Source organism: Podarcis bocagei, assembly GCF_964188305.1.
Source record: "Podarcis bocagei genome assembly, chromosome: 10".
Lineage (NCBI taxonomy): Eukaryota > Metazoa > Chordata > Lepidosauria > Squamata > Lacertidae > Podarcis > Podarcis bocagei.
In genome coordinates, this window is record NC_138135.1 from 32,578,819 (window position 1) to 32,601,354 (window position 22,536).

At 44.6% G+C, this 22,536-nt stretch overlaps 1 protein-coding gene across 5 annotated transcripts in view; it reads right to left on the reverse strand.

The window, feature by feature from the left end:
- Positions 1–10,741, reverse strand: part of CSNK1E (casein kinase 1 epsilon) — a 48,479-nt gene extending 37,738 nt beyond the window's left edge. The window contains exon 1 of one of the 5 annotated variants that reach the window (XM_081211129.1): positions 10,572–10,741. The gene's annotated coding sequence lies outside the window, so the exon portion shown is untranslated. Of the gene's footprint in view, positions 1–2,493; positions 2,519–2,793; positions 2,999–10,383; positions 10,520–10,571 lie in introns of those variants that run through there. The other 4 variants (XM_081211125.1, XM_081211127.1, XM_081211126.1 and 1 more) reach the window with 4 other exon arrangements.
- Between the last annotated feature and the right edge of the window lie 11,795 nt (positions 10,742–22,536).

Below are 22,536 nucleotides of genomic sequence, written 5' to 3' on the forward strand. Positions count from 1 at the left end.
AGTTATTCTCTTGTCTTAAAATTCAAGCAGAATACACAGCTCAAGTACAGCCCTGGGGAACAAACAGGAATCAAGAGGTTATATTCGAGCAAGAAGATAGGATTGATCCCTTCCACTACCCCAATTAAACTAGGAATGTAACTGCATATACATTTGACTCATACTCTAACTTGCTCTCCATACAAGATAAGTTTTTTTTATTCCTATAAACACTGGTGACACACGAACCGGAAGGAGCCAACAGTTTTCAGAAGTTACTCTGGAGATGCTTGATCCCTAAAGGTTAGGAGTTTCCTAGGTTTCTCTGCCAGCTCTCTTCAACACATAACCCAAGAGGACAGACAGAAGCAGGGACCGGCATATCAGCAGCTAGTAACCCATCTAACTCAGGACAACACTGGGCTCAAGCAAGCAGGGGCCCAGCTGCTCACAGTGGTTTGCAGTTAGTTGTGACCTTTTAACTTCCTGCAAGAACATTAGGGCTTAATTTGGAAGTACCCCTCACAGCTTTACAGCTGACTGGCCTTCAAACTCATTTTCTAAAAAAGCAGATGTTGTTCAAGGGGGGGGGCGGAGACAAAGAATGAGATCTCCCAATTTCCCTTTCATAAAGATAATAATGAAGCACACACCTAAGTACCTCCAGTTTTATCAGACTTGCTTCCTAGTAAGCATGCATATGATTGAAACATTAATAAGGCAAGCAATGCTTTGGACAGAGGGGTCGGAGAAGGCAGCAAGACCAGTTCATGCCAAGGGCAACAACAAATCAACCAGTCACCTTAGGAATTGCTTCCAGGTGCTGGGGATGGGAACACTTACCCACCCACCCTGCTGCCACATCAGTTTCTCTCCAAACTCTCAGGCCTTCACCTCCTCCATCCAGAGAGACAGAAAGGAATTAAGCCAACTCTATGGCCTTCCTCAAACTAGAGCAACAGCCCCAGGCAGTCAAGATGCCAGCCAAGAATTCCCTCTTCATGAAACCAGAAAGACTCCCACACACTCTAATGCATATACTCTGCATGAGTGGATGCTTATACTATATTAATAGCCACTTCTATCTCTCTCCCTCTTTCTTTCTCACACACACACATTCTAGAAAGCTGTATTCGAATCAGCACCACACACAAACCTACTCTACATTATGTAAATGCAATCATAATAAAAATATGTGTGCAAACACACAGCAGGCCCCACACATCTGGCATTCAGCACTTTACAGTACAGCATAGGCAACCCCCCCCAAGCAATTATTGTAAACAAGAGGACTTCCATACCAGCTTTACTTGATTTGCTAGAAATCAAGGATGCATGGAGGACTACAGTAGGCCACACAGTGCGAGAGCTGACCAGATATATAATGGATGCTTCTGGGTTTGAAGAATTGGGGGGGGGGGGTATTCCATATCAGCTTCAAAGGATTGGGGGAACAGGAGTGTGCACACAAATATAGCAATACTTTTCTAAAAAGCAATGTGCCACAACAGAGATATTTGCTTCCTTCTCTCTTTCCTCTCCATTTCCCTTCAGAGCAGTTACCAAAAAAGAAAAGGAGCTAAAGAAGGCAGATCAACCACACACAACAAATGCAAGCATTAAAAGGAAGATAAAAACTGATAAGATCATCTCATCACTCAGCCACAAGTATAACTTAAAATTAAATCACCCTCTTCCAGCGCCAGAAGCATCTTATAAAATAGAGAGGGGGGAGAATAATGCAGCGAGGAATGAGAATTAGGCAGCAGAAATAGCAGCAAAACTTCTATTTACTATGCAATCCTCATTACAAATCCCTGAGCTGGTACAAAGAAGCAACATTTCAGAAAAGATGTGGGGGTGGGGGTGAGATCTTGCCCCCCTCTTCACCCCCTCCCTACAATACCGAACCTTCCCAGTGCACAAAAGGAGATAGTGATTTACAATAACAGCCACTTCCTCCCCCCTCCACCTCACAATACCCACCCTATTTGTCAAATATAACCTTTTTAGAAATTCAACAGTGTTTACTATTGGTGTCCCCCCCCACCCCACCCCAAAAACCCCCCTCACAAACAGCCAAAGGTTGGAGCCAAGGGGGGGGGGAGAGGAGAAATGAGAGATACCCGTTACTCACTACCAATTGTTTGTGAAGCCATACACAGATGTTAAGTATAGGAAACGAAAAGGGAGAAAGGGGGGGGGGAGAAGCAGCAGCAATCACCCCCTCCTCTCAAAAACAAACAAACACACACACACTGACTTGGACATTAGGTTGAGCATAAACCCCAGTAAGTAAAATTTAAATATATATATAAAGTCAGTGGAGCCATTTCTGCATGTAGACAGCAAAGGGGGGGGGAGGAACGGGGGGGGGGAGAAGCGATACAGGAGCCCCTCAATGTGTCCTTCCGAAAGTGAAGCCGGGAATGGGGGGGGGGGGGAGATGCCTGCATAATCCTTTGTCTCCGTCAAAAATTAAAACACACACACACAGAGAGAGAGAAAACGAGCCTTTTGTTGTCGTCCCCCCGTTTCGGTTACAGCTTCCTCCTTCGCCTGTCACCAAATTCCACGGGGGGGGGGGGCCAGCCCTATGCCAGCCCAGCCTTGTGTGCGCCGTGTTGTGTAAGTGTGCGTTGTGTTGTGTATGTGCGCGTTGTGTGCTGTGTGTGAGCGAGCGAGAGCCTCTTCCCCCTCCCCCCCCCCCGCCGCCTTATCCTCCTCTCTCAGCAGAAAAACAAAGGGACGGAGGGGCCGCCTTTCCCCCCGGATTTGCACCCCAAAACCTGCCCGGATCCCCACAATATTCACCCCGCCTGGAAGGAGCCTGTCTGCCGCTTCTGCTCCCGGGGCTGTCAGGGAGGAAAGGCGCCGGGGAAGGAAGGATGACGGAGGATTGGGAAAGGCGGCCGTAGCCAGCTCTGAGCGCCGCCGCCGCCGCCGCCGCTTCCTCCTTCTCTGCGCTCTGCCTGCTCAGCTGCCTCCCTCCTTCCCTTCCCCTCCAGCCTCCCTCGGTGTGTGTACAGCCGAGGCTCTCGCTCATTGAGTTTCCATTGAGTCTCAGGGCCAAACCCACTGATGTCATCCTACAAAGCCCTGGGCCCTCCCTCGGAGGTTTAAAGGGGCAGCGGCTTGTTTTTGTTGCTTTCTTTGCGAGGGCTTCCTGGTCGCCCACGCTGGCAACCGCTTTTTTTGAGGGGGGGAATAAACGCGCGGGGGACGGGGGTTCTGAAATGACCCGCTACCCATCTCAAAAAAATATGTACCGGCGCAATTTTGTGAAAGTTGTTAGCAGCTGTCTAGCTCACACCTGGACCGCAGTGCATCGCTATCGCGTTGCGCGGAATCCAGAAGAACGGCCGCCAAATGCCTCTCATCTGGGTAAACGAAAAGGCGCCCATTGCTCGGCTCAGGACAAGAGAGGCTGCAAGCTTCTGCACGTATTAAGCTGGAGGGGAAGCTGAGCTCATCCTAACTTTCTGGGTAGGCGTCCAAAGCATCCAGCTCTGTTGCACAGCTCAAAGCTTTTTAGCAAATCCATAATCCACAGACAGATAAACACCTCAAGATCAGAAAAGTTATATTTTGCGCACTCTGGACAAAGGGCTGAGATGTGGGAGCTTATAGTCCTAAAGCCTGGCCCAATGTAGTTAGTGCATTAACAGCCAAAACTTCCACTCGTTTTCTTTTTGTAAATCCCATTAAGACTTCCTACCAAGCCAAACATGCACAGGATCCAGCTGGAAGTATCCCTCTGACAACAAAGGGCAGTGTTCAGTAGGACAGCATCTGCACTGCATGCAGAAGGTCCCAGGATCAACCCTCAGCATCTCCAGGGGGTAGGGCTGGGAGAGAGAGACCCATGTCTAAAACCCTGGAGAACTGCTGCCTGTCAGCACAGGCCATTGTGCTGAGCTGCAAAGGCCTCTAACACAGTGTAAAGCAGCCTCCTGTGTTTCCTAAAATCTCAAGATTGTGGCTTGCTTTGCATAACATCCAGCCTGTACAGTGGGACCTCAGGTTACATACGCTTCAGGATACATACGATTCAGGTTACGGACTCCGCTAACCCAGAAATAGTGCTTCAGGTTGAGAACTTTGCTTCAGGATGAGAACAGAAATCGTGCTCTGGCGGTGTGGCGGCAGCAGGAGGCCCCATTAGCTAAAGTGGTGCTTCAGGTTAAGAACAGTTTCAGGTTAAGTACGGACCTCCGGAACGAATTAAGTACTTAACCTGAGGTACCACTGTATTCTGGAGAATGTGAGATGTTTCTTTCAAGTCTCCACACCAAAATATTTTTAACACTCTAGACTCATTACAACATTTATTTGCTTTTGTTTACTTATTGGACCCTGAGCCATTTGCAAGTGCTTGTTCTCAGACATGTCTGTGCAGCCATCATGTGCTGCCTGAGGCAGTTGCTTCAATCTGCCTCATGGTGCTTGGTGGAACATCCCAAGAAACTTGCTTAGGAATGTGCTGTATGCTTGTCTTCAAAACTCAGCTTAAAGTCAAACCCAAAATCCAAACCATAAACATTTCAGGCTGCATTCTGTCATTTGCATTGCCTGTAAAATGGCTGTTCCTCTCCCTCATATCTTCCAGCCAATAGTTTTATCAAACAACATTTACTTGATTAGAACCATCAGTCTTTGGATCATTCATATACATACCTGTATATGAATGTTCTGAAATGGTTCACATTTCTCTGGATGCGTTTGATCAACGGTCACAAGACAAGCAATGACTACTACTTCCTGAATACTGTGGATCCAGTTCTGTGAAATTCCCCACCCAGGTGATATCAGACAGGCCCTCTCCCTGTTGAACTTCCGGCACTTAATTTCAGCAAGCAATTTAAGTTTTCTGATTTTTGTTGTCTTTAACTGATTTTACAGTATCTTTATTGTATCTTTTGTAACCTTACTATACACCACTTGGAGATTACGGTCACATCCATACCATACATTTCCCAAAGACTCCTGGGAACTGTAGTTTGTTAAAGGTGCTGGGAGTTGTAGCTCTGTGAGGGGCAAGTTGCCCCAGGATTCTTTGGGAAAAAACATGTACTTTAAGTGTGCTTTAAATGTATGGTGTTGATGTGACCTCTCCCTTAACAAAAGTAGAGCAGATGAAAAGGTTGGTAGCATCTATCATCAAATAATTGCACAATACGGCAATTGTATGCTCTCATACAGCAATTGCCCTGGTTAGGGTCTTGCTTAACTGGAGGTGCTGCGTAGCTTCCTAGAACACAGCCTCTCTCAGCTTGGTCACTCCAATTCTAGCTTGGCCATCCTTCCAAACCAAGGAGTGCGTATCTATGCTCATGTAATTCGGCTGAGGTGCCCAACCCTTGTTCCCTTTCCCTAAGCACCTGGGAGTGGCTGCAGCCTGTGGTAGCCAGAGGAAGCCAATGCGGTAGAGTAGTGTCAGACTAGGACCTGGGATTGGGAGGGGAGCCATGTATGTCACCTTGCGCTCGCTGGAGAAAAAGGTAGGATATAAATGCAATCAATCAATGGCCAAAGTAGGATTCCTACAAAAACAACAACAACCAGTGAAGACACAAAGCTTAGTCTGGATTCAGCAAACCCTGTTGCCTGTGGCTAATATTTTGTCTGGTGACAAAACTCAACCTGGGTCTCTAATGTGTATGTGTGTTAGTACAGTGATGATTCCACAATGGTGTCCTTGTAGCCACACAAAAATGAAATTAGTTAGCAAATTTATAAAATGACACTTGAGGTTCAAAGTGGATAGAGGGAAGTTCTCCCTCTGTCAAGGACCCGCTTCATGTGTTATACATGTGAAAATAGCTTCACACAATGGCTGTAAAGCCACCTGTCAATGATGCTGCTGTATCACCCTGTGTTGCGGATCCTGCACCAGACAAGAGGCTGGACTTGCTAGATAACTTCAAAGGTTAGAATCTATGATTCTAGCTGATTGACAGTGGCTACTGGACAGACAAAGGCTTTACTCACACTGTTTCCCAGTGTTTATTTTGTTTCCCAAATTGTTAATTTCCACAGTATATTTGAGCTTTCCCACAGTGTAAAAACCACTTGGGGAAATATTGTACTGTAGAAGGTTTAGCACCCACCCATTTCCTTGTTATTTACATATGTGTGTTTTTTCTGGAAGCAAATAACATGGGCACAAATATTAAACTTGCACTATATTCTGCTATATTTCCAGAAGTGGCTTTTATGTGGTGTGACAGTTCATCTATAACACAAAAATTAACTGGTTAGGGAAACATCAGGCAAATGGAATAAACTGTGGTGTGAATGCACCCCAAAAAAGGGTATTATTTTTTTTACACACACATAATTAATTCCTCGAAGTCACTGCCACATGGATGTGGTCACGGCCAGTAGCTTTGATGACTTTAAAGGGGATTTGACAAATTCATAGAGGATATGTCAAGGCTGATAGTCAAGCTATATATTTAAATTTGTATGCAGCTTTTCCATATAAATATATGCTGAAAGTGACTCACAACAGAACAACAAAAATGCAGATCAAGATATCATTACAGTAACAAAATACTAAGATGACATTCACACCAGACATTTCAAACACAGTCAAGACTCAAGACACATCGCTTTCCCCATGGAATCCTGGGAGCTGTAGTCAAGCCTCTTGCAGAGCTTCATTTCCCAGCACCTCTAGGAAACTAAGAGTCCCAGGATTTTCTGGGAAAGATCTGAGCTTTCAGTGTGTGAGGTGGATGTGACCCATATCATTTTGTGACATAACATGACAATCCAACAAATAACTCATGTTAAAGACATTATAAAACCAGCTATCCACCAGTGGCTAATATGGGGATATTTTGGTTGCCCTGTTACATCTGGAACAATTCCAGACTTCTTCACAGCGCTTTGCATTAGTTTTCTGGGCAACAGAAAACTGAGGTGACAAGTATGTCATGTGTTGACAAAGCTCTAAGAATCCACTTGGATTTCTTTTACTCAGCTTTACGCTTTTTAAGCAGAGAAAGAAGATTCTTGAGTAATTTAAAGATATCAGCAAGCAGGCTCTGTTATCAGCACCCAGAACCCCTCATTGGTTGGCTCGTATGCAAGCTAAGCTGGCCTCAGACAAAATTAATTACAGCCACACCTACAGGAAAGTAATGCTGCAACAATTTACTCTGTCACCTCCCAATGTTCCTAAGCACCTTTTGCCCATGGGAGTATAGCAGCTCACACAAACTCCAGAAACCCATCTGTTATTAATTTGTGCAACACATTCATCTAACCAGCAGAGTCCACGGAATTGTGTAAATGTGTCAGGGTTGCTCTAGGCAAACTTTAGGATATATTGACCAGACCTCAATAAGTTTGCTGACAAACGCTAGCCTTTGGCATGACTAGACTGAGAAGGCTATGCATTAGATTTTGGCAGGAAGGCAAGGAAAAGTGCATTTCCCCCCACCCATCGATTTCCCCACTCTTTTTTACCGTATGGTTTCATTTTACTTCAAACTTATGATTTTCAGGTGCATGCATTCAGTTTTAGGGACTCACACTGTACCCTAAGATTTGTCACTGTGCTCTACTTAACACAAAGACTTGCACAGCATTGAACAAAAGAGGCAAAAAGTTCGCAGTCTTGGATTGTCCCTCTAATTGCCTGTTGTCTTGTCCTTGGCCCAGAATAAACAGATATTTTTCTTTTATTTTTTAATGGTAAGTTTGGACACTGTTACTTTTTTTCTGCAAATTCCTTTCACAAGAAGCTAAATCTGACTCCTGCACTACCCTGTCTTAAGGTTTCGTGCTCCATGCCTTTTACTTTTTAAAAACTGGATCAATTTATTGAGGGACACGTGGGGGAAAACACTAGGGAAAAGGATGGGATGTACGATAGCTCAGTGGTAGTTCATGTGCTTTCTATGCAGGAGATCACAGCTTCAATGTACAGCATATCCAGATGGGGCTGAAAGAGCCCCTGTTTGAAATCCTGCACCGTCTTATGCAGCTATAAAATTATGCCTTTATTAATAGGTTTTTTAAACAAAAAATAGCATTGCAGCCCTAGGCGTGTTTACTCAAGAGTAAGCATCAATATGTTCACTGAGGCTCACTTTCTAGTAAATGGGTTGCAGTGAACTAAGTTCTACTCAGAGTAAACCCACTGAAATTCATGGAGCCAAATGAATTGCGGCCATTAATTTTAATGGGTCTACTATGAATATAATTCACCCATTGTGTTTAGGGTTTCAGTCTAAGGCTACAATGTTGTGTACACTTCTCAGGGAGTAACTGTCATTGAGCTAAATGGGAATCTGCTTCTGAGTAGACATGTATAAAATTGCACAATAACAAGCCCTAACTCAGAATTATGAGAGAAGGAAACATGAAAAAAAATTATTGAGGGACAAAATCAACATGAAATTCAACGTGATAAAAGGGCATTTTGGTGCACCCTTAAAATTTGAAACAGAATTGCAGTCTAACATCACTTTGTAAGCCTGACTTGACTTGTGTGAACTTGTTCTTTACAAGCTCAGCCCCCGTGCTTAGAGCTATTTCACTATATTTTGTATCCCAATATTTCTGCCTGTGTTTACTTGCTGCTGCATGGAATAACACATGAATATGGCATTTGGAGTTTGTAATTATGTGATTTTAAACTGCTGGGGGTGGTCTCTTGATAGAGAGTATGTTTAGCCTTGTGCTTTAGACCTACGGATCCAGCCAATTGTTTTATTATTTACCCCACACAGGTGATCTATATCTATTTCCACCCCACAATTCCAACATGTGGCTTCATTTCAGGAGTGGCAGACTGGATGCTGCTAATTTATTAATAAGGGTATAAGGCAGCATCTTATGCACCTATAAAATTACGTTTTTATTAATGTGTGCGTGTTTTTATAAACAAAAATAACATTGCAGTCCTAGGCATGTTTACTCAAGAGTAAGTGTCAATATGTTCAATGACATCACTTTTTGAAAGACACCATTATATCAATGTACAGAATGTGGAACTGAATAAGAGGCTTAGAACAGCAGTCAAGGATTGAAACTTGGAGACACACAGGGAAGGCACAGGTTAAGGGAACAGCTACCGGGAAGTGATTCAGCACAGAAAGTATAAAAAGAGAGAGCAGGATGTTCAGAGAAAGTTAGGAGTTAAAGAAAGCTTGTTTAAATAAAGTTATTTGTTTCATAGAAGACCTTAATGATAATTAATACCACAATTCTATGATTCTACGACACAGATTTAACAAAGAAATGCTAAAATTCAATGCCTTTTCTGAAAGGTAAATTAAAAAGTGTTTTAGTGCCAGATTAGAGGGGAACAATTAACATGATGCTAAACTGGCTCATCTATCTAGTTTGTTATTGTGCACATCAAAACCACATTTCTTCAAAAGGATGGAAAAGGAGCATCAAGGTGATCTACACCTGTAGAGATGTTGGACTACTGTTTTTTTAAGATCTAAAAGATAGAAAGAACATTGGGAGAGAGGGGACACACAAGAGGACAACAATGTGATTATGATGTCATGTTGATACCCCATAAAAAGTGACTGAACAAAGGATGCCTCCAAACCCAGTATTTTGTAGAAGAGATTCAAGTGTATACCAGTAAATTTGTGCAACTGAAGCGAATTAAATCATTCTGTTGCCCCTAGAACAGTAAATCCCCTTTAAAAAAATTAAAATTTACTATTTGTAGTTAGGAAAGTGATGGGCAGTGCACTGAAAAGTGTGCAGAATGAACAAATAATGAAGGGCAAATTGAATAAATGCCCCACAAGCAAATCAGAGTGACTATTCATTGTCATATAACCTCTGCAAATATATTGGAACAAATGCTCAGCAAAGACCAGATACAATCTGACATTCACAGAAACTTTGTGCAAGCAAATAAGGGTGAATGCTCAAGACACGGGTTGTCTGGAAGAGCACAATTCCAGTGGGTGGGAGTTCCGCTGTAAACGTCTAGTGGGGAAGGACCCCCGGCCAGTGACGACTGCACTAATAGTGCACTATCCTACCTGAGTTGAAATTTAAATTATTATTATTATTATTATTATTATTATTATTATTATTATTATTATTATTACCATCATCATTTCTATACTGCTTTTACCCTCTGCCTTAAGGGACATCTTTTGTCTTTTGTGACAGACAGATGCCCACAATGTTACTCTACACAGCTTTATATTTGTAAGGGAAAAAAATCTCAAAGCTGCTTACAACTTACATAAACATAAAAGTTCCACCAAACATAAAATTTAACATTCCATCTCTTTCCACACCGCCTACAGTTGGCTCATGGCCAAGCTGAGTGAGACTCAACTATCTCAGCTACCCAAGACCAATGATTTCTTGTCCTCTTAATCTTTCCATTTTTAAACCCGGCTTCTTAGATACCTTTCTCCAGCCTTTTATCTTCTGCAATGAGGGCTTGGGGATTCAGTGTACTCTAGGTAGTCCTCACAGGCTAGGAGAAAGCCAAGCTGTCAAGCAACCAGCAATGGACAACATTACCTGCCCTAGTCAATATTAAGTGGTGTCATAGAGGCTGAGTTTACTTCATCAGTAGCTTAGGCCTCACTCACCTGACAAAATGGCTCTTCATTTGTGAGGAATCGGTGAGGTGGCCTCATTTCTGAAGATCTGAGCTCTTCCATCATAACAAAGGCCAAGCCGGGACTGGAACATTCCTAGTTCCTTAGTCAGAGCAAAGTTGTCTATTCCAGACTTTTCATATCATGGAGTCTTTCTGAGATAGAGCTCACAGCCCCCCCCCCCCTCCAGACTCCAAGTCACAATCACAATCCCTATGGCAACTGTCATACTTGGTGAATTTGTAGACATGAAGGTTAGGCAACAGTCAATAGATCTCTGCCTCATGGTTTGTCTGTGAATTAATGGATTTGGCCTCCACCCCACCTTCCTCTTGTCCTAGGCCCCCGCTTGAGAAATTTACTGAATTGTTTTATAGTTCTAGCCTCCAAAATGTCACTGTGGTGAATCCTAGCACTTCAGTCAGCTATGTGGACCACTGTTTATAACCTGGACCATCCCAAACAATGCTTTACCAAAGTGGAGCAACAAATAAATTGTCCTTCCAGCTGACATGGAATCCAAGTATCTTTAAGATCTAGTCACATTAAAATCCCATAATACCGAAATCCCAGTTTCAGCATCTTAGCAATTCTCCTCAGGGCCTCCCTGCTGGGTTTTGATGGGTCATATAATCTAGAGACCAGCACCTTTTAATTCCATAACATCCAATTTCATATGCTGAATGCTCAAGTAAACTTCCTTTCTGAGTACAGTGGTACCTTGGGTTACATATGCTTCAGGTTACATACGCTTCAGGTTACAGACTCCGCTAACCCATAAATAGTACCTCGGGTTAAGAACTTTGCTTCAGGATGAGAACAGAAATCGCGTGGCAGCGGCACGGCAGCAGCAGGAGGCCCCATTAGCTAAAGTGGTGCTTCAGGTTAAGAACAGTTTCAGGTTAAGAACGGACCTCCGGAACGAATTAAGTACATAACCAGAGGTACCACTGTGTGTGGAATATGTTGTCTCAGTACTGTACAGCTGTGAATCATCAGAAAAAGGGAGTATTGCCGGTCAGGCCAACTTGGAGACTCAGAGGCATCCACTGGGAAAATAAGGAGCAATTCACCAGTTTTCTCCCACTTAAACTTCTTATGCTGCTACCTTGAAGAAGTCCCTTTATGGAAGACCCCTTGTTCTTAAGGGAGCAAGAGTTTCAGCCTCTGGTCATGTACTTACCAGGAAGTTTAGGAGCTGAAGCAAAATGGAGATGGCAGTAGTGGAACTAGTTATAAAGTGAGCACTTACTACCCAGTGTTTGTAGGTACCCCAGTGCTTTTCATCAGACTGTGGGGTACCAGCAGAAGTATGCTGAGGAGTGTTAAAGGAAAGGGCAATAGTTCAGAGGAAGAGCTTCTGTTTGTATGCAGAAAGTCCCACTTTTAGTACTTGACATCTCTGAAACCCTAGAGCAAAGGTGGGGAACCTCCAGACCATGGGCCAATACTGGGCTCACATTTGGCCCATGAGGCTCTCTTCCCCAAACCATATCCATCTCGCCCCAGATATGCGGCGGGTTCACAGGCAGAGGCACAGCTGGTAGAAGCACAGCTGACATTGCAAAATCTGGAACCTTAAAGTGTGCATTGGCAAGGTAGATCAGGCGTAGGCTCCAGTGCCCATCACCTTCAAAATAGTGCACAAAGCTTTTTGCAAGCCAATCACCAAGTGTCAAATCACCCACATGCCAAATTTGGCCCCTCGGGCTAGGCTCTGCTAAGAATCTGACCCACAAGAGCCAAACGGTTTCCTCGGCTCTGCCATACACAATACTGAGCCGGATGGGCCAATGATCTGTCTCAGTACAAGATAGCCTCCTATGTTCCTATGGGGGCTGTCCAATCAAACAAAATGGGCCCTCTCAGACAAAGGAATTACTGTACAGAGGGATCCTGGAACCTGAAGCTGTTGAATTACAATTCATCAAGAGGTTCAGTTCCAATCACTTAAGGGCTGAACTGAGATAAAGTTTTTATAAATCAGTATTCACATGCTAATTAGCTGCCCAGGATGTCTATGTTATCACCAGCCACTGTTTTGTGAATTGCCATTGTTTAGCGCAAGTATCATTGTCTGTACTTTCTGTGTTTCATTTCCCTTTGACCTCGCTATTTGCAATGCCACCCCACCAACCTGTGTGTGTATATAGATAAGCTTATATGCCATAATAAATGGGTTAGTCTTTAAGGTGCCTTAAGGCTCTCTGTTGCTTTTGCTGCAACAAACTGGCATGGCAACCCCTTTGGAAAATGTTTCTCCTATTCTGAATTAAAGAAGAGCCCTCTTGGATCAGACCAGTGCCTGTCTAGTCCAGTATACTGTTCTAACCAGATGCTTATGGGAAGCCTGCAAGCAAGAAATCACTAGCTCTCTCTTACACTTTGTTCCCCAGCAACTAGCATCTCAGTCATATCGCCTCTGATTCTGGAGATACAGTCATCACCCCAGTACCAGACAGTATAATGGGGCAATGGCACTTGCCTGACCTCCTGACAGCTGAGTCACTGCTGCTTACTAGGAAGGGACAAGACAAACACAAGGCAGTGGGGAGGCTGGCATGGTGTGAACGCATTGGTGGAGCCAACCTGTTGCTCCTGCTGGTGCATTTGCACCGCGCTGATCTTCCCTGCCACCTTGTTCTTCCTCACCCTGGTAAGCAATAGCAACTCAACCATCAGGAGGTCAGGCAAGTGCTACTGACCCAGCATACAGTCCGCTACTGAGTCATCCTGATTGTAGCCACTGATCACCTTATCCTCCCTGAATTTGCCTAATGCCCTTATAAAGCCTGCAAGTAAGTAGTGATTGTCACAACTTCTTGTGGAATTGAGTTCCATTGTTTAACTATACATTGTGTGAAAAATACGTCTGTCCTGAATCTCTCAACATTCAGCTTGGTTGGATGGAAGAGAGAAAACTCTATCCCTATAACTTTATTCATGCCATGAATAATATTATACACTTCTGTCATGTCCCCTCACTTGTTCACAGTTGATCATACGTGCACCCCTGGATTATTTGAGGGCACCTGCTCCTAGGAACACGTGAATATAATTTCTGCCATCCTCCTAAATCCTTCTTTTAAAAGAAATGCACGCAAAATTATGTAACTGGGTCATCACGTCCACTGATAAATAAGCACCTTGGCAATTTCAGAGCTATATCCCATAACAGGGACTCCTGGGACTCTTCTAGTGAATTTTTACAATTCTACCAACTAAAAGTTGTGGGGGGAGGGGATACATCTCATGAATCTTCATTTCTGAAATAAGGCATAAACAAAAATGGGAAGGGGAAACAGTAAACACCAGCCATGATGTTAGACCCTTTAGGACTCTGAAGGGTTTTCAGTTTGATTTATTGTCTTGATTCTGTCTGGGCTTCAAGGATAAGTGCTGGCAGGATGAAGGCTGAGTGCCTGTCAGCAGTAGTACACCTGCAGGATTAATTAACTGTGCTGGCTCCTGTCTATTGGCCTATCTCACCTGGCAGGTGAGGTAACATCCCTCACACTATCCCAATAATGGCGTCTGGAACAGGTGTGAGGCATTTAGGATATCAGGCCAGCCAGCACATAACCACTAAGGGTCTAATGTCTTGTTATAGATTTGGGGTAAACCCTAGAAATTAATAAATGCCAGGAGTTTCATTAATTGGGATATGGATTTATGTGCACAACTGTGCCAGACAGGGAATTCCTGGAATTCCTGGGCTAGTTTATGCAAATCAGCCTGGCCAAGCTAGGACCATTAAGGGAACAATAGAAGGCTGTTGAGGATAATTGCCAATGGAAGAGAACTTACCCCTGCCCTGAGGTTTGAAGGGTTGCCAAGGTGATGGGGTGCATTTTTGAGCAAGGGTTTCTGGGAGGAAGTAGGCGGATGAAAGAGCTGAGATCCATCTTAGAGGGGGAAGGTTGTCATGCTGTAAGAGCTGGACTTCCTACATGCAGAATGAAGGTGTAAATAGGTAAACACACCATATTTCTTAAAGCATGACAGTCTCCGCCGTGTCTTCTGTTCCTGTTCTCCAAAGGGACACAGACCCTGTGTGTGTGCCTGGGACCCCACTGGCTCTTGCCACTGCTTGGTAGAGAAAGGGTCTGGCACCCGGCTTCTGTAAGAATATATAACTCTCCCTGATGGGGTCTCTCACATTCAAGATTTGGTGTAGGCCATGACTTCTTGGGTGCCAGCTGGAGTTTCTCTGTTGTCATTCCTTGGAGCTCCTGATAATAGAACGGGGAAGTATTTTATCGTCCCTATGCTGTGTTATTCTGGTTTCATTGCCTTTTATTCTGTACTGAAGCCTCGTACTTAATAAAAGCACCAACACTCTCCACTACTGTTATTGCCACTGAATCCAAAACAACTACAGCATTGCATTTGGCAAAACAATAATGCATAAGGATATATAAATTTAGTATTTTCTCATTATGAAAATATAATGCCACCCTTGGAATGTCACTCATGTTACATTTCAGACTGGCCAGAATCTTATAAGCCGGAAGAAGACTCTACTGCCTTTTCAGCAGCTGGGTCCAATTAAGACAGGCATGTTCCCGCCGCCGCCCCCATGTCTTCTTAAGTAAACAAAATGAAGACTTGCTTTTAAAAATAATTATAATGGAAGGTGAGAATTTAGGGAAGGGACTTCAAATATCTGCAAAGTGTACTAATTGTAGCATATGTTTGTTTTTTTGTTGACATGGAGAGTGTTCCATAATGTCCTTGTGTAGCAGCAGGACAGTAAAAGAAAGCCCCATTTTATTCCTACAGTCGCGATGCTGTTATGATTTAAGTGAGACAGTAGTGCAAAACTGTACGTGCTGAGAGTTTCTTTTCTTTTCTTTTTTTGGTCAGGTTTGGCAAATTGTTCTTATTTGTTACTCTGAGGTATCAGGAATGTAAAAAATGGTCCAGTTACAAAAGAATATAATGGTGGTGGGAAGGGAACAAAAGGGAATGTTAATTCACCACTGTGCATCCACAGGGTTGTCCAAAGCAGAAGGGTAAGGGGCTGTAAAATCATGAATTCCAGGGACCAAAATTACCTCCTTGCAGCACTGTGCCAAGTAGACTTGTGCCACTGGGACCGCAACCACCAATAACACCTGTCTGTGCACCTTTGCTGTTCAAAAGGAGTGCGCTGATGGGTCTTGGGAACAACAATTCCATTTGGTGCTGCTCTGGGGATTCAAGGCTGGCGCCAAGTCTCCTCATGAAATCCTCCTGGGGACAGGAGGGGCCTGCAAGGCCCTTGCTCAAGCGCTGCAGCTGAATTCATGCTTGAATGTGGCAAAGCTGTGATATTACCGCACTCTGCTCACGCTATCAATTCCCTTGGGATTCAAATTGTGGGATGGGAGAGCTGCTGTTACAAACCAGCCCCCTCATACAGGAAAAAAACTAAGTGATTTGTCCTAAATTGTGTAAGTTAGTGGGTGGCAGTAGAAATAACAAGGGGGAGGGAAGCGGGAGGGGGTCCCATCACACCAGACATATAAGGGTTTCTTATACTGTTAACGGAGAAATCTGAGGGCTCCCTTGGACAAAAAACAAGGACACCAGCCAGGAATACCAGAGCAAAACAGCAGCCAGTAGGCTTGGTCTTTATTGAAGGCTGTCGCGATAGGACTCCCACCTGCCACAAGATGGAACCCCCAAACAAAAGAGCCCCCAAACTTTTATTAGCTGCTAATCCCCATGTTACACCCCCCCAAACTACATCACTAATACATCATGGTTACATCATGAAAGGGGAGGTCTGGTGGCAGTAATCTAATCATCCTGGACCCTGCCCCATGGTTCTCCTTGCCCTCCACCAAACACCCATCAAGTGTAAGAAAAGAGATATTTACGGTACATTTCCCTGTTTTCCAGCCAAGTTAATCACACCCTTTTGTCTTCATCTGGGTTTGTTATTTCTGGAATGGCTACCTGTCTGGCACTCAGGTATCAGGATGCCCGGAATTATCACTCAGGCAGAGGGGCTGCTGCGTAGCTGAACTCACATGTCTATATGAATTTCTGAGGTTTTCCCTGTCAGCCAGTACATAGATACATTTATCAGTAAATTGTTACATTTGGTATCGTGCAGCAAAGGCCCTTTGAATAGATAGGATGAAACTCTGATGAAGTGTTTTGTGGGGACAAATCACAAAAGTCACAAAAGTGATTGTGCTGATTTTGGTAGTGGGCTGCATGTGCATATCTGCTGGAGGGACAACTCCCCACAACCTATACATAAATTCCTGCAACAATACCACTTTAAGAGCCTCGGGGAATCCTGGAAACTGTTAAGGGTGCTAGGAATCGTAGCTGTGAGCCAGCTATCTTTAATGAACTACAGTTCCCATGATTCTTTTGGGAAGCCATGACTGTTAAAGTGGAACAGGAGTGATTTAAATGTATTGTGTGAGTGTGACACCGGTGTCTTTTGCATGCTGGGCTGTCATTGTTTCCACCACGGCCTTCCTCTTCCCCCACCTCTCCTTCCCCTTTGCCCTCTGTGGGCAAAGATGATTAAGGCACTAACTCCGTCAGTTTAAGCCTTGATCCACCAGGCTGTGTGTTTTAGCGCCGACTAGAAATAGCAACCAGCCCAGCTGTACCAATGAGCTGGGAGATTTCAAGCGTTTTTCGCATACATGGCAAATCCCTTTGGTCATAATAAGGGTGAGAGCATCAAATCTTGCCCCTCAAAGATGCGGCAAGAAGGCCCCAGTTTCTCCAGGTGTGAGGGGCTGCAGTTCATCATCCTTCCCCCATATCCTGGAGGAACCCTCGCCAACCCCGAGCCATTGATGCTTATTACACCAAAAGGGCATTAAACATCCATTAATCTTAAATCAAAATACTTTGGCTTCAGAGGATATTGCAGATATTTTAGCTTCCTGTTTAGCAAGCTGCATTTGCAACAAAATGGTGCCATGTAAAGTCCTTCTGTTAAGGATTTATTCCCCTTCCAGGATATTCTATTCCAACCCCTGCTTTCCTCCTTTACTTCCAAGGAATCCAGGGAACTGTAGTTTATGGGTGCTGGGAATTGCAGCTGTGTGATGGGTAAGGTCGAAGCAGAGAGGCTTGTAACACCAGCTAAAGAGGCCTCTCCCTTCTGGAAGAGGCAACTACTAAGTGTGATTTTTACTGCCTTCAGGCATACCTTCCCCTTGGCCAGCCGCACTCTACAGATAGCGTTGTGTATGTGCCAAGAATGAGATTCACTATGTTCTGATGTTATTTTGATAAGCACTTTCTCGTTAGTAGCTCCTTTCAACCAATCTCCAAACTGCTGTTTAAGAGTTTTAAGAAACAGTCTGGGGAACCAACGCAAGAAACAACAAAGGGGAAATTTGACTAAGTACGGGCATCACCTCCTCACCCCCTACCCCAGGAGCACTTCTATATGGACAGCGCATGTGCTGTGTGCCAAATGCTCAGAGTGTCAGCAGCCTTTTGGGGAGTCAGCTGACAGATAAAGCATCCTGCAATCACTCCAGTGAGTCACGCTTTTGTGCCTGAGGTTCACACCCTGCTTTCACGATCAAAAGGCTGGTAAATATTATTGCTAATTGTAAAGCAATTCCATTGGCATCAGTTAGCCGTGGCTGTTATTACTGTGCGACTAAACGATGCTAGCAGGATTCCCACAGGTTGGCCACCGTGAGAACAGAATGCTGGACTAGGTGGACTATTGGCCTCATCCAGCAGGCTCTCCTTACATTCTTACCAACCGTTTCTGAATTATTTCCTTTGTGGCTTTGATATGTTTCATTACTGCTTTTGCTACTTGGACTGGAATGCTATTTGATATAGCTGCAAGCTGATTTTGTTGCTGCAAGCTGATTTGGGCACAGAGTGGTTGTTTTTTCCTGCCGGAAAAGTGGCATACAAATATTAAAGCAAATCGTATTGGGAGGACTGTGCATAAAGCCTGACACATTTTACTGCTTCAGTTGAAAGGCGATATGGGGCCTCCCACTCTTTTCCATACACAGAAGCTAATTCCATTGGGAACTGACTCTTAAGTCACACTGCCTGATGAAGAGGACAGTGTCCTCATATGAACATAGGAAGCTGACTCATACCGAGTGAGACCATTGGTCTATCTATTATCTGCGCTGGCAGGCAATGGCTCTCCAGGCTTTCAGAAAGGGAGTCTCTCCCAGCCCTACTGAAGATGCAGGGGATGGAACCTAGGGAGTTCTGCATGCAGTGCAGATGCTCAACCTCTGAGCGACATCTCTTATTCCCCTGCTCCTGGGGCAGCAGGCTAACTTAGGGGCTACAGGGCAGACCATGTGGCCCACAGCTCTACGCTTTTCATTCCTTGCTGCCACTCTCCACCCTTTGTCATCCGCCTCGGCCTACCGGTAGGGCCGTGAGCATCATGTGTCCATGTGCTGAATTCGGAGCAAGCCGTTGCAGCTTTGAAAGGAGTATGTGATGCACATGTGATTCACGTGCGCAGCACATTTGTGAAGCGGTGAGCGGGGGGGGATGCACGTTTTAACAATGAGCATCTGTGCGAGAATGCGGATTTACTGACTAGCGAGCGGCAGCAGCAGCAGCACATGTGTGCTGTGCGTGGGCGGGCAGTGATGCGCAGAGCTTCAGGGTGGTGGCTTGTTTGTTTGTTTCTCATCGGCGAGTAGGCCAGGCGCTGAGCTTTGGGGGACTTCCGTGGGCATGGCTGCCCCCATGTGGATTGGATGGGGCAGCACATGCTGTTACGAAACCAGCCAGTTCAGCGAGGAGACAAGCACACATCCTTCCGCGGGAAGAGCAGCAGCAGCAGCAGCGATAAGCATATAGGCGAGAGGAGAGGGAGAAAGGATGGCTTTGAAATGTGCCTTCCCAGCATGCTCCAGTGGATTAGCCCAACATCATTCTCAGCCCAGCTTAGATTTAATTCTTATGCAAGGGGTTTCCGCAGAAGGGACAGCTTGTCCTGGCCAGCTAAACAAACTGGCCGGGCCGGGATGAGGCACCAATTAAACAAAGGGCCTCTCTTCACTGTAGTAGCTGATGGACGTGGGATGGGAGAAGGAAGGAAATTGCTTTCTGCAAGTGGTTTATGACGGATCATCCCCCCCGCCAACCTGCCCAATCTAAAATAAATAAGTAAATAATCATTTAGCTGCATGCAGGCTCCCCATGCTGTCCTTTGGGGTCAAGAGGACAGATCTTGGAGCCTTTCCATTACCTCAAACCTGAGAACACCTAGAAAGGGTCCAGTTTCATCCTGTGCAGAATTAAGCCCCTTTTATATACTGAGGGACGCAGATGGCGCTGTGGGTTAAACCACAGAGCCTAGGACTTGCTGATCAGAAGCTTGGAGGTTCGAATCCACGCGACGGGGTGAGCTCCTGTTGCTCAGTCCTTGCTCCTGCCCACCTAGCAGTTTGAAAGCACGTCAAAGTGCAAGTAGATAAATAGGTACCGCTCCGGCAGGAAGGTAAACAGCGTGTCCGTGCGCTGCTCTGGTTCGCCAGAAGCGGCTTAGTTATGCTGGCCAAATGACCCAGAAACTGTACACCGGCTCCCTCGGCCAATAAAGCGAGATGAGCACCACCATCCCAGAGTCGGCCATGACTGGACCTAATGGTCAGGGGTCCCTTTACTTTACCTATATACTGAGGCTGCAAACTTAAGGCAGGGGCTACTGAAGGGAGTATGGCTATCTTACCCCATGCGCTGCTGAGTTTTGCAGCCCTCTTATCTGTTTCCAGGCAGTGATTTGAGTCATGGGGAGGGTGGAGAGTGTGTGTATGAATGTAGTCCTGCTCAGTTTACTTTGTTGGTTGCAGTTTTGTTAGTATTGTTTTATAGATTATAAATGCTGAATTGACTGGTTAAACATATAATATGACTTCTGCTTTAATTGTGATGTTTAGCTTATTTTTTGTTGTTCCTTTGTTAACAGTGTTTCATAGATTGTAGAGGTAGAGGATGCAGCTGGCGCTGTGGTCCAAACCACTGAGCCTCTTGGGCTTGCTGATCAGAAGGTCGGCAGTTCAAATCTCTGCAACGGGTTGAGCTCCCATTGCTCTGTCCCAGCTCCTAGCAACCTAGCAGTTTGACTTGGAAAGCTGTCGGTGGACAAACGCCTCCCACGCTGCAACCCCATAGTCACCTTTGACTGGACTTAACCGTCCAGTGGTCCTTTACTTTTTTAAAAATAGATTGTAATCGATTCACAGAATATTTGTTAATTATTCTATACAATTTGTGCCATATTTGTGATGTTCTATCCTGTTATTGTTGTTTCTTGGTTGTAAGCTGCTTTGGGATTCATTTGGATGAAAAGCGGAATAGAAAAAAAAAATAACCAAGTTGAGGAAGTCTGGTTTAATGGGAGGGGAGGGGGAGGGGAAGTGTTAGTGGTGAGTCCTGCTGGAGAGGCCAGGAATTGATCCTGGGACCTTTTGCACACAAGGCTCAAGCACTGAGTTATTGCCTTCTTTATTGTATTTTTGTTTTGTAGTTTGTTTTGAATTTTCCTTAAAAATATATTTTAAAAACCCAAACGTTTGTGACAGCCAGCTTAGCAGCTTTTGTGCTGATAGGGGAGACACAGATGTTGATTTTGATTTTTAAAGAAATCTGCAGTAAACCAGTCTCAGCAATTCTGTCCCAGGAAGTTTTTTTTGGAACCAACAGGGCTTGTGGCATCTTGTGCAAGAAGCATGTGCGGATGCAGTACAGGGCAAGGCTGCTGTACCTTTTATAGTTATGCTCTGCCTGTCGAGATTCTCTCCTCCCATCCCCCCACAACTAAAGGTCCTGGAACCCTGACATTGGTTGCAGCCAGTCATCCTTTATATAGAATTGTGGGCTAAAATCCCTTCTGCTTATTCGGTGTCTGCTTCTAATGTGATGGTCATCCTGCCCAAACCATTCTATCAGAACATTACTTTCCATTTCAGAACACCTTTAAAAGTACAGTTCCTCACCTATCCTTTCAAAATATATGCCACTAGCAGCCCCATACACGGCAATGGTTGAGAATTCTAAGAAACAACAACAAAAATCAGTGCAGTTTTAATTCAAAATGGCATCTAAATATACAGGAAAACATGCCCCCTGAGGAACCGTCACACAAAATTTGGTTATCTTAAGATGTAAGTTAAGATTTTAATATCTGATGCATTTGGACACCTCTTAAGATATAAAGAACAAAAAACTTTCCAAAATATATAGTCTATTCTGATACCCAAATACTGACAAGGAGCATGTGTGTGTCTCATTCCGCTCTCCCTCTCATAACACTTTTCTTTCCCCATGGAAAAAATAATCCTGTTCCAAACATTACACCAACCTTTGCCATCCTGGTGCCCTCTATAGGTTTTGGACTACATCTCCCATCAGGCTCATTCTGTCTGGAGCGGAAAGTGAGTCGTAATCCAGTAGCTATGGGGGGCACCATGTTGGCAAAGGCTGCATTACATCATCTGGAGTGTGTGCCGTTAATTCTCCACTTATATGTGCAATGCCCCTATTGGCCACTAGGTGGTGCACTTGGGACAATCAAGCAGGCCTGCTTTCCTCTTACCCATAAAACATCACTCTTAGTATTTTGTTCCTTGAGTACAAGGCAGGGAAGCAATGTCCAATTAGAAGGATGATTTGCATCTCATCAACCCGGTACTTCAGGTGTTTGACCTGAGTGGGAGTGAAGGGTGGGTGGGAAAGCTGAGCAATCTTCCTGCTGTCAGCTCAAATTAAACAAACGAACCTGCCATCTACTGAGTCAGAGTCCGTCTCTCATCCGTTATTGGTTGCTCTGACTTGCAGTGGCTCTCCAGGGTCTCAGGTGCAGGCCTTCAACTCAAGATGCCAGAAACTGAATGTGGGACTTCTGCATGACAGAAAAATAGTGCTTTTCTGCTTCAATGTGGAGCACTGTGGACCTATTTTTACATTTTGCCAGGAACTCCTCTTCAGTCTT